Source organism: Condylura cristata, unplaced genomic scaffold (assembly GCF_000260355.1).
Source record: "Condylura cristata isolate star-nosed mole 26May11 unplaced genomic scaffold, ConCri1.0 scaffold00016, whole genome shotgun sequence".
Taxonomy (NCBI): domain Eukaryota; kingdom Metazoa; phylum Chordata; class Mammalia; order Eulipotyphla; family Talpidae; genus Condylura; species Condylura cristata.
Window position 1 is genome coordinate 11365619 of NW_004567117.1, and position 13309 is coordinate 11378927.

Below are 13309 nucleotides of genomic sequence, written 5' to 3' on the forward strand. Positions count from 1 at the left end.
AGGGAAGCAGCAGGTGGGTCAGGAGAGGTCTGCCACACCATGTGGGTCACCTCCAGCATCCGGGATCACACTCACACTGAAGCGACTGCGCCTAGCTTGCAGTGTTGTGTCCTTATGCGTTGCACCACCAGGGAGGGCCTGGAAGACAATTCTAAGGGTTATAAGGATAGCTAGAACACATAGCCCTGTGAAGTGGATTAAACCTATGGAAGATACAAATATTGGACCAGAAATTCTCAATTCCAACTTTAAGTTCAACAATGTCTTCTTTTTGTGTGGTAAACTATTTCCTCTGGGCTGTTAAGTCCTGTTGATGCCATAGTTTTCCAAATGAGTTGACTCTTAGTCTAAAAGATTAATCATATGAAACTTTATTTTTGGTGTGAGTTTTTTGCCTATTTTTTTTTAAAGAAACAGAACAGAGTGTGCAATTAGTTATACACAGTATTTTCACTACACCTTAACTTAAAATAAAAACTTGTACACATTGTTCTGAAGAACTGCACACTCCATAGCTCTGTTGGCACTCTCTAAATGTTAAATAGTGACTCCTCTGGGAAGAGGAAAAGCCTTTTGTTAAAATGGAATACAGTGTGCATTGCCTTTTGAGAGACATAAAAGACAAAATATTTGTAATTGTTTAGGATTCTATATGCAAATTCAGTTCTACCATCCATTCTTCATGTAAATTTCCATTTTCCCTAGTGTTAATAAAAATTAACTTTTTAATTTTTATTTACTCATATAGAACTAGGGTGCAGGCCAGAGATGCGGAGGGTGAGAGGATTCACCAGAGACAGAGCAGGGAGCAGAACAGGCAGATTGACGAAGTACACTGCTGAGGGGAGCAGCGGGCGGGTCAGAAGAGGCCTGCCTTGCCATGTGGATCTCCTCCAGGGCAGGCGGGAATCGAACTGATGCGGAAGTGGCTTAAGCTTCTTAGTGCTGTGCTTTAACCCACTGCGCCACCAGGGAGGGCCATAAAAATTAATTTTTAATTTAAAACACAGGTCTAACATTTTGGTCCCTGCAGCAGCAAACTACCTTTTCACTTACTTCTTCCTTTAAGAAGAGAAACACTGACCTGGTAGATATTTCTTTAGCAAGCATGAGCGTTAAAAGTAAACTCTTTTTTCTTTAGATAGAGTTGATTTAGTGAAATGGAGGAAGTATCTGTAATGTTTTGCCAGCCTTGTGGTTAGAAAAAAAGAATATCAAAGTCAACTTAAACCTATCTGCCTCAAAAGAAAAAGAAACCACATGGTTTCACTCACAGCAGAAGCGTAAGGGATCAGGGGAATAAAAACAATTGTAATAAAGCAAAAACAAAAACCAGTGAAGAACAATAAACCACAGGCATTTTATGGGGGGGGGAGGGAAATGGGATCAAAACTGGGGTGGGAAGAGCAACTGGGACTATGGTGAAGGCACATGGGTGAATTGGTGGTGGGAAGTCCATGGGGATTACAACCGAGATGAAAAATGCACAAAAGGAAGAATGATGTAAAAAATAAATTAATTTTAAAAAGAAAAAGATAAAAAGACTATTGAACAGTTTAATATTGCTGCCTTTCTCCCCTCTTCTCTTTTGGTACAGAGAATATTTTGGGTTGTTAGCTGAAAATAATGCCAAATGATTCTCCCCTGCCCTCCAAGGAGCAAGAAAATTAGGCAGAAAAGGGAACTGTGATCTTCTGCATGGGCAAATAGGTGTGTTTCTGTCTGAGAAGGGAAAGTCGAGGCCCTGCATTTCTCCAGTGAACATGCTTGTGCTGCTGCAGAACTAGAGTCACACGACAGCTTTGGACCACACAGCCATCTGCTGTGCTAACCAGTCAGATTTCTTGTGAATGAAAGGTGGGGCTCTCATTTCTGAAAATTGCCAAAAGGGTTATTTCTTAGTAAAAATAAAAGGCTTCATGTCATATTAATTGAATATTATTGTTTCCATAGTTTGTCTTTAAGCATATGTCTAGGATATTTTTGTTGAACTGAATTAAAAATATTTCTTTTATATAAGGCTAAGAACTTTTGCTTAGATTTAAGTTTTAGCTAAACGTTCATGATGCATGGAAAGGTATATTTAAGAAAAACAGCTCTCCTTAATTTTTCTAGGGCATACTCTAAGTAACGTTTTTACTTTGGTAGAGGGAACTACTTTGTAAAATAGGACTTTGGGTAGTATTTAATAGTCTGTTTTGTGTGCAGTAAGTATTAGTACTTATATTAATATTATATATACATATATGTACCAAAATTAGTTATATTAACATATTAGTACTTAATAATAATATGCCCTATACAGTTGTTTTATTCACAGTCAAAAACAGCCTGGAGATACAGAAATTGATACAGTTTAATGGTAGTCATAAAACATTTGCTGAAAGGCATTCTTAAACTCATAAATAACTTTTGAGTCAATGTTTACCGTTTATAAAGTGATTTCCTCTAAGTTAGTCCTCATAATAACCCATGGAAGGTAGCTATTACTATTTCCATTTTCAAATGGAAAAACTGAGAGTCAAGCAGCTTATCTGTAGCAGAGCAATGATAGTTATGATAGCCAGGCCCTTAAATTAAAATGCACACATGTCAACATACTGTGTGTGTACCAAGACTGGTGTACCTCTCACAGGCAACCCCAATGTTAAATGGGTTGGCCCAATTGTGGGTCCTTATCCGCACACTTAAAAGGGGCTTATAATGAGATGCAAATGCAGGAACACACAAAAAGGGTAGTAAAGTCTTTATTTACAAAAAAAAAAAAAGGTGTGTGTGTGTGTGTGTAAATGAAATAAATAACTCAGAGAGAAAGAGAGAGAGAGATAAATTGGTGAATATACCCTACCAGTTTAGCTGATCTGGAACCCCAAGAGCAGGCTGAAAGATTGTGAAAAACCAAGCCCCCCACCCCCACATGCACAGCTCACATGTCTGGTTACATAACAACCTGGTTGCTTAACTCCACCCTCAGTTCCCAGCAACCCTGTCTTTGATGGTGATGACATTATGGGATTTGTAGTCCTTGGTGTCTTGGATCTTTTTGGTCTGGAGTGGGGGTAGGGTCCATAAAACCTTTTGTGGATTTTGTTCAGGACATCCTTTCCCTCCAACATAATGATATTGAAATTGTTACAAGGCAACCCCAATATGAAATGGGTTGCCTGATTGTGGGTCCTCACCCGTGCATTTAAAGTGACTTATAATAATCAACTACAAGCACAGGCACAAAAGGTTCGTAAAGGATTTATTTACAAAAGTAGCGGAAATGAGGAAATGAATAATTAATGGAGAAAGAGAGGGTAATAAATTGGTAATGCATCCTACCAGTTCCACCAAACTGGAATCCCAATGGCACACTGAGAACCAGCAAAAGCCAAGACCAAGAGGTGCAGGAGGAGCAATCCAAGAGCCAAAACCCAAGAGAGCCCCCCAAAGCCCACATATCTGGTTTTATACCAAACCTGGCTGCCTAACTCCACCCCGGTCCTAGCAATCCTCCCTTCCGTGATGACAGGATTTGTAGTTTCCTGTGTCTTGATGGCTTTCATTAGAGTGGGGGTAGAGTTCATAAAACCTGTTGAGTGCCTTCAGGGCATTTTCCCCCCGTAAGAACATTGTTAGCAAGTCCAAAATATATTAGAAGAGAGAGACAGTTCTCAAAGAGAAGGCCCTCTCTCTTACCTCTCTGTCATTCTTCCTGCTTTCAGCAGGCAATGGATGTGGATGCCTTTCTTTATAACCTCTTCCCATTCCCAAGTCCATTCATGGAAACAATTTGGGACACAGGTCCTAATTTAAGAGACTTGTCTTAGTTTTTATAAGTTATTCATTTTATCACTTTATGCTCTTTGTATATTTAGCTTATTGTGACTTCTTAACTAAGGGTTTGAAACAAGCAGCCTAGAATTTTGTAAGGACACCATGCTTTTTTTCTCTTTCTTGTTTAGTCTCCCAGGACTGAGGACAAGAAGATGAAGATTGCATAGCACATCCTTGGGTGAGAGATTGAACTATCCAACTGTTCATTCAGGGCATTCCAGTTCACTGAAAGGAAACTAGTAATGGTCATCTTTCTTTCTAATTATCTTTCTCTGAATTATTATGGTAAAAATTTGCCGGAGGAGTACTTCAATAATATGCTTTTTTAAAAAATTAATCTGTTTTTAGTATATACTTATTGAAATAGAATATAAATTATCATTATATTGGACTGGGTTAAATAATTATTTTGTATAGGTTTTTTCCAGTTTACTTTGCATTCAGTCTTACCCTCTTAATGTAGCATAGTAAGGGGAGCAATCCATTTTTATCTGGATGATGAAGGTATACTACTTTGATAACCTGGATTATTTTTCTGTTTTATTTAGATAAAATTACATTAGAGTTGTATTTATTTGTCTGTTGGTGATAGTTAATAGTGCTATTCCATTCCCATAGCAACAGACTACATTCTTGCTTGATACTAATTGCCTTCAGAATTATTAGTGGTGGAAATTTCCCTGTTCACAGTGCATAGTAATTGTTGAAAATGTGAACAGGGCTCTGTCAGAGCTACTTTGTTTAGAACTAGTAGCTCATGGTTCCAATGATTGACACAGATGGGTTACTAGTGGCTTACGGCCCTATATTTGCAATTGCTGAAAATACTATGCTATTTATTACCTGACTGCTAGTAGGAAATGGAAAAGACAAAGTGGGCTTTGAACTGGGAGTGCTCCTGTGAGAAATGTAACAGCATGAATACCTGATTTCCTATCCTGCTTTTTCATTCATCTATTATTTATAAATATTATTTACTATCAGGGTTATTTTAATTGCCTTCCAGATATAGCCACGAAGAGAGACTGTAATGAATGCTAATGATAGCAACATATTCCTTTCAAGGACTGAGTATATTTTTCAGTTTTTACTTTTCAGATAGACTGTATTTTGGATGAGACGGATGAGTCACCTTTTGGTATTTAGTCCATTAAATTTGTTTTATGTTGATATTCCAACCAACACTTTAATGTAAATGTACTTAAAAATTACAGTTTATGTAAATGTTTATCTAATCCTTAATTTCTGAGTAGATGGATCCATTTTTTCTTTCTAAATTGTAATTTGGAGTTCCTCCCCCACAAATAAGTTCATTGAAAATAGAACATCTCAAATTTATGATGAAGATTTTCTATAGTCTCAAGGTATGTGATATTTAGCAGACCTATTAACTACCTTTTATGAAAACAGAATTTCCCTTTTCAAAGTCTTCATAATGAGCATTATTTGTCCAGCTATAGGATTTATCCCCCCAGCAAGTTCTTTATTCTCTAAATGAGCTCATTATATCATTCCACTGATGTCATTAACTAAAAATGATTTCCAGGCCAATATTCTGTTAAATTCTTCAGCTAGTGATTGCAAATCATAATTTGACCCTGTTTCTTCTTCTCTCACACCAACATGCCCCCTCCCCTTACAGGCTACATCCTAACTACACTGAGACCATTCCCCATTGTTCCTGATACTGTGAATTCAGACACACTGTCCTCTGCTTGTGTGGAATGTGCTCCCTGTCCTTACCTCCACAGACCTGTCTACCTGAGAAAAGTCTGTTCAACTCCAGTGTTACTTCTGTGGCAAAGCCTCCTCTCATTCAGTCTCCTTTAAACTAGGGACATTTCCCTATGGGACAAATGTCTGTTCACCAATACAGAGTTAGTGATTTTTCTCTTTTGTGCTTCCCACAACTGGGTACAGTACCTAGTACTGTATTCTGCATGAATGAATATATGGTGAGAGACAACTCATAATTCTTAATTTTTTGTAGTCCTTTTTTACTGCTCTAGAAGGAACAAGGAAGGTAGGAACCTGTGTTACTTGTGGAACTCCACATCAGCTAACCTTTGACAAAGCTGTGCAAAGGCTGGTCCCCTAGTCTTCTTTGATGAATTCAAACCTTTCTTTGAGAACTGAAAACTTAAAGAAAGAGAACTTGGGGGATAAGAGGAGGGGTCGATTGTGGAATTTCTGAAGGCCCTGAAATCATCATCACTTCCATGTGTACAGATATTTCTTTGTAATAACATGCAAAGACTAAAAGATCTGTTAAGAAGAACAACACCTACACCTTGAAGAACCACTAGTCTATATAGTTTACTCTGAATATTTCCTATAATATGAGTTATAAAGGATGTAGGATGGATTTTTTTTTTAAGATTTATTCATACAGAACTGGGGTACAGGCTAGAGATGTGGAAGGTGAGAGGATTCACCAGAGACAGAGTGGGGTACAGAACAGGCAGATCGACGAAGTACACTGCCGAGGGGAGCAGCAGGCGGGCGAGAGGAGCAGCAGGCGGGCCAGGAGAGGTCTGCCTCGCCATGTGGATCTGCTCGGGGCAGGCGGGGATCGAACTCATGCGAAAGTGGCTTAAGCCTCTCTGTACTGTGCTTGAACCCGCTGCGCCACCAGGGAGGGCATTGTAGGATGGATTTTGATGTTATGTTCCATTTCTTCCTCTCTGAGAAGCTGGTGATGGCTTCTCACCATCACTGAGTAGCATGGTATTGTTCTCTTGTGATTGGCACTGAGCTCACTGTGTCTATCACACCACCAACTTTCAAACCTTCTATGTGGGCATGTCCGTCCCTTGCTTGAGAACCTTAATTAAAAATCACAGAAAAATCTGACTTTTTTTGATTCATTTGCTCAGAGAAGGTTCAACTATCATTTCCCCACACTACATTTCTGTGGAAGGTTTTCCTTCCCATGAAAATGCTTTTCCTAGTTGTAGCCATCCACATTATCAACTTAATGGTGCTGCCATTCAGTGGCTCTTTCTTTTCAGCAGCCTCTTGGTGAGATGCCTATTTCTCTGTGAAGAGTGTGCTTTGTGCATTGTGGCAATAGAAGGAGTTTGGCAATAGAAGGAGTGTTTTAAGCCATTTCTGATAGAAGAGTCACTGTATTTGTAATTGCAGTTGAAAATGGATTATATACAACTTTGGAACCCTTAGAACTGCTCCCAATGTTAACAACTCTCAAACCTCTCTAACTCTTCTATGCTCGATACAATCTTGGGAATATGTATTTTTACTAGGGTAGGAAAATTCAGATCAGAGAAACTATATTTGTACATTGATTGTAATTATAGAGGAGTTATATTAACTCCTGGGGGAGATTTACAGTTAAATTTCAAAATAACAGAACTGAGGCGATTTAGAGAAAATGGTGGAAACAACAGTGAGAAGGAAACAAATTTAAGGATGGATATGATAAAAGACAAGGCAGGATAAATTATTTAAGAGTTCTTATTAGGTGCTATGAGGATCAATTAAAAACTCCACCCAAAGTAGTTTAATGAGCTTGCTTTAAGAGGCTGTTCTAGAATTCTATAAAGAAACAATAAGCATTTTCATTATTTTTTTTTGTTACATTAAATCCTTTCCCCTAACCAATCCAAAGGGCACCATAGGTAGTTTCAAGTCCACATAATATTAATATATTCCTTTTGTAATCTTAATGGGATATTAGGTTGTAGAATAGAGTTAAGGATCAATTTAAGTATCCGATGAATTACCTCTATCATGTAGCTTGCTGGGTGAGATGATGGACATGGAAACCCACGGCTTGATAGGTTCAAATGCTCTCCATAACCTTACTCCTGATTCTAGAATCTGTTGATCCCATGTCTCATGAGATTGTTTTGTGCAAATATTTAGTTACTGATGTTCTCAATTGTACCAGTGGCAGGAACATGTTTTTTCTTTCCAGGAAATCTTAAAAGGCCGACAACATAGTCCATTGCATTCTATTTGTGGCATAAAGCATTTAAATTCAAATCGAGTATCTACCAGTGCTACTGTACCAGGCACTATGATGGATGTTCTTACATGTACAATTTCCAAATAGCCCTTTTATACTGGGAATAAGGATAACATGTAGTTTGCAGTAGACTTCTTTCTCTAAGTTGGGGAAGTCTAGTTTTACTGTAGGACAAAACAGAGGTTGGATGAAGGAAATGAACAAAATTCTACCTAGTTTTGTGAAAAAGACTTAAAATTTTAAAATGAGTACTTGCATTTCAACATTCTTTCAAGAAGTATTTATAACAGCATATATACTATACATTATCACTGAAGACAGAAGATCATGTGCACAGTTTTTTTCCCCTTTAGCAGTTTATAATGTAGTAGGTAAAGAAAAATGAAATTACTTTTGCAAAGTACAATGAGATAATGCCAGAATTTAGAAGGAGAAAAAGAAGTGTATCAACTTATTCAGGTTTATGAGCTTCTTTCTTAGAGAATGGGCAATATACAAAACTACAATAGTTTACTGGGGACTATTGGTACATAGTTTGTGCCACTTGAGTATTAAAATGTAAACTTTGAAAGGTGAACAGAGGTTAGATCCTATGAGTCTTAAAATTTTCTCATTTCTATTATCTACCTCAAACTTGAATTGGAAAATGTGCTCCACCCTAATTGACCAAGAAAAGATCAAGAAAATATTAATCTCCTCTAGTTGTATGTGTAAATAAGATAGAATATTTCCATGTCAAACTTAATATATGCCAAGAATACCCTGGGGTACCCTCCAGAGACTCACTTACATAGTATTTAAGGCTGAGGCTAACTAGATAGGTCACGTGCTTGTAAGAACGCTTTAGTTGCTCATACACCTTCATTGCCAAAAGTAGGCATGATTGTGAAAGCTCACATCTGCTAGGAAGTGGACTGTAGTGTATTGTCTACATTTCTGGGAAGCACAGAAAAAAATTCATGAACAAGGACTTGTACTGTTTTTTAAGCTTTTTGGATGTTACTAGAACATAGGAAACAAGCAAACAAAAAAGATTAGAAAATTCTTAGGAAACTTTCTTAATTTTCTTTGATATCTAATAACTATAGATGATCAAAATACAAGTAACTGAGTAATATCAGCACTGTGAATTTTGACCAACCTGGCTGTTCTTAGTCAGCAAGTTATTACTGGCTTCCAAATCATAATTATGTCATTAATGCACTGCCTGAAATGTTACTCCAGTATCAGGGGCAAAAGGAGGGAAATGGAAATATATTTCATGTGAAAGAGTACAGAAAATCATTTTACTTTGTGGTTAGTGGACTTGTCTTTGGTATATAATAAAAATTAAAATGAATTTAAAAAAGAGACTTCCCCCCATTATTAAGGTTCTGAAACTTATACAGAAAACCATACTCCTAAAGGCAGACACTTAGTTCTTTTTAAAATTGAGCTATAGGGCCTCCCTGGTGGTTCAGAGCTTAAAGTCTTAGTGCTATCAAACTATTGCTAGCCCCTGCAACATGAGTTCGATCTCCAGCTGGGGAGCTAACCCACATGGCGCAGCAGACCTCTCGTCTCACATGCTGTTCCCCTCAGCACTGTATTTCAGTAGATCTGCCTGGTATGCTCCCCACTTTGTCTCTAGTGAATCCTTTCACTTCCCACACCTCTGGCATGTACCCCAGTTATTGTAAGCAAAAATAAATTTTAAAAATCAATCTTTAAAAAAATAAATTTGAAATATAACTCAAGCATCATAAAAAATACCCTTTTAAAATATGCAATTCTGTGGTTTTTAGTATATTTATAAGATTTTACAACTACTCTTTAGTTTCAGAACCTTTTTATCCTCCCAAAAAGAAAACTTACACCTGTCATCAGTCATTCCCTATTCTTATAAATGGATTCATGCAGTATATGACCTTTGTGTCTACATTCTTTCACCGAGCATCATGTTGCCATGGTTCATCCACGTTGGAGCATGTATCAGTATTTTATTCTTTTTTTCTGGCTGAAAGCAGTTCCTTTTTGGGGAAGGGATGTTTCTTTTTTTATTGTACTATAATTGACATACAACATTATGTTAGTTTCAGGTGTATAACATAATGATTTGACATATGTATATGACATGAAATGACAGCCACGATAAATGTATTTCTCATTTATTTTTAGCAATTCTGCAGTTTGCAGTATATTCTTATTGCTTATAAACATAATCCTGTACCTTTCATTCCATAACTTATTTATTTTATAATTGGAAGTTTTACATCTTGATTCCCTTCACTTACCTGAGAAACATTAATAAAATGTTTTTAATAAAAAGTCGGATGACTGTTACTTTCTGCTATAGAAAATTTTATGTAATGAAATGTCATTACAGAATAGGTCCTAAAAGTTGGTCATAGGGATGGATCCCAGGAATATTACTGTAACCATGGTTAGGTTTATTGACTTGATATTTGAGCATAGCAGGAAGGACTGTGTGGCATCCAGCAAGACAAAGGTCCTTTTATAGGATTTTAATTTGTGCTGAATGATTCTAAGGAGGGATAGGGAAGAGTCACTGGAATGGGTGACATCACAAAGTAGAGAGAGTTTAGTATTTGGTTATTTCAGCAGCATTTGTTTAGGATGGGGGAGGCACACATAGAGATGGGGGATGTCATTGGGAAGAAGGCATGATTCACAAAAGGAGCAGTTTTGCAGCTCTGGTGTGACCTTGGTGAAAATGTTTACTGTTGACCATACCACTGACTTTGTCTGTATCTGTCAGAGACATCACAAAGCTGATTGTCATGCTCTCATATAAGAGCTCACATCAGAACTTTGGTTCTGAGAGTAAGGAGCAAGTAGACATGGTGAGACTAGTTAGTCTCTAGAACCGAGCCATGACATGTATGATTACCTGCACCTCAGTTGGCTGGGCTACACACCTGTCTGCTGGGCCCTGCACTCCCTGCTTTTGCGTCTCCTGGCCCAAGACCAAGGCCAGGGTATACCCCTGCCAGAGCTCACACCCTAAGCCTCTGCCTTCCTGCTACATTAAATTCCCCCTCTCTTAAAAAAAAAAAAATCCTGTGACATAGAATCTCCTTAATGATCTTCTGCTGGAATAATTTCATGATTATCAGAAGGTAAGGGGCAGGACTTTGCAACCAGTTGGCTCATATGATTAGGTAACTTTTATTTATTATTTGCTTTGTAATAGTCTTTATGGTAGGTATTTTGTAAATATTTTCTTCTATAGACTTAAATATTAGGAAATATGAGTATCCTTTCTCATTTAGCCAGGATAGCATATGTAAAATGCCTATATTAATTGAAGTCACCATTCATTTACAAACTCACTATTGTGAGTACTAGACTCGAAAAATGAACAAGACATAGACACTGATAAAGAAATGGAACAGTTATTATTCAGCAGAATAGTATGTGATATGACAGATTCTACTCTGCGTAGTCCAACCCAGTAGAGTTAGCCACATGTGCTGTGTGAGCACTTACAAAGTGGTGCATGGTTCTGAGGAACTGAGTTTGTATTTGACTTTAATTAATTGAAATATCAATGGTGAGGCCCTCCCTGGTGGTGCAATGGGTTGGGACACAGTCCTGCAGGCTGGTGACAGCCTCTTCAGTGCCAGTTCTATCTTCGGCCCCAGGGAGGTGATCCACATAGTGTGGCAGACCTCTCCTGACCCGCCCGCTGCTCCCCTCAGCAGTGTACTTCCATCTATCTGCCTGTTCTGCTCCCCACCCCGTCTCTGGTGAATCCTCTCACTGCCCCTGCACCTCTGGCCTGTGCCCCAGCTCTGCATGCATAAACAAATAAATAAATCTTTAAAAAAATAAAAATAAATATCAGTAGTGATACATGAGGCTAATTGCTGTCATGTTGGACAACACAACTCTAGAAATTCGCAAAGGAGGGAAAGCTACATAGTGTTCACAATTCGGGTTATAATGTAAACTCCAGTACACATCCCTATAAAATGTTCTAGAAACTCAGGAGACAGCTCTGGTAGTGTGAGTGACTGGGAAAACTGAGGAGAAAGGAGATAGTATGCCCAGAGACTTGAAAACAAAAGTAATAAAAATTATTATTCTTTTCATTATTATTTTAGAAGAAGAGGAAGTTGAGAGGTTTCACCCCAGGCAAAAGACACAGTTTGCAGGAGCTTTGAGACACTAAAAATGTATATGCAAGTTCAAGAAAAGGTATGTAGCTTGGTAGGGTCAAAGTGTAGGTTGTTGTAATACTGTAATACTACCATTATATGAAATGGCTCTTATGATGAAGGCCCAAATGAACAAATTTTTAAAAAAATTAAAATTTATAAATTGATGTAACATTGATTTAAAGCACTGTATATGATTTAGAGTATGTTCTAATTTAATATTTTAGCACTTCTGTGATATACATTATTTGCGAAATTGCCACATTATTATTTAACTTAGATACCTAGTAGTCATTCTGATTCCTATACCACAAAAAGAAAACTGAGTCCTAAAAAGGTAAAGAAATTTGTCACAGGACACAGAGTGGAGCAAGTCAAAACTTGAATACAGATTGATAGACATCAATCCCAATTGAAATTTTTCTAAGTTTGAGATTGTGATGGATTTCCTTAGGTACGTCTCCTATGATATGCCCTGACCTCTAAGTATCTAATAGGTTGGGTTTTTTTCCTTTTTAATCATCTGACTTCCTATTGGAAATGTTTTCTCTCCAAGAGACTAATATTATATATAAGATAGTCTATTTTGATATCTAAGCCTTTGATAAACTCTGTTTTTAGATCGACAATTTCCCTTCTTTTTCTGTGTATGGATGGCACCAGGAGGCTTTTACATTCTAAAAGGGAGTGGTAAGTGAATTAAATTGGAGAAGACAATCCATTTACTCCCCAATTTGAATGGGCTCCTGTGACCAGGATGGCCAGGGAATCCTTGCTTCTGTGGTGGGGAATGGCTTGTTATTTGAGCCTCTCCATTTCTTAGCCTAAAGGTCATGACCCTGGTTTCCAACTTCTTTCTTCCTTTTTACCCTTTTCCTAAGAGAAAAATGTTGTGGTGGAGTAAAGGCTTTACTTTTCTTACCCTGAGGAACTAGATCTCTCTACCTGTCTGGCAGGCATGGTCAAGTCCTGAAAAAATTCCCTCCTAGCTAAGAAAGTACTTGTGTTCTAGGAAGACTTTTTTCTTTTTTTTCTTTTTCAGACTTGAAAGAATCTCACTTACTGTTATTTAGAGAATGTGCCCTAAAAGCCCATCTCAGAAATCATAGCAAGTTACATTTAACATTTCTACTTCCCAGACCTTGATAATATGATGAAGAGTAAGGAAGGCAGAGTCCTTCAAGGAAAGACAAACTCCTTAGTTAATGCAGGATAGAGACTGAGGGATAAGAAAAGCAGTATGAAAGGGACTGAGGGGATGTGTTGAATATCCAGGTTTAGAGACATCTTCACAGAGGAAAGACTGACTTCAGGTCTAACCAGAAGATAGGACTTAGCT

The 13309-nt window shown here is 37.7% G+C and overlaps 1 protein-coding gene across 1 annotated transcript in view; it reads left to right on the forward strand.

Moving 5' to 3' along the window:
* GREB1L (growth regulation by estrogen in breast cancer-like) overlaps nucleotides 1-13309 on the forward strand; it is a 218656-nt gene that overhangs the window by 43342 nt on the left and 162005 nt on the right. The window contains exon 2 of the mRNA XM_012725965.1: nucleotides 3951-4000. The gene's annotated coding sequence lies outside the window, so the exon portion shown is untranslated. The remainder of the gene's footprint in view (nucleotides 1-3950; nucleotides 4001-13309) is intronic.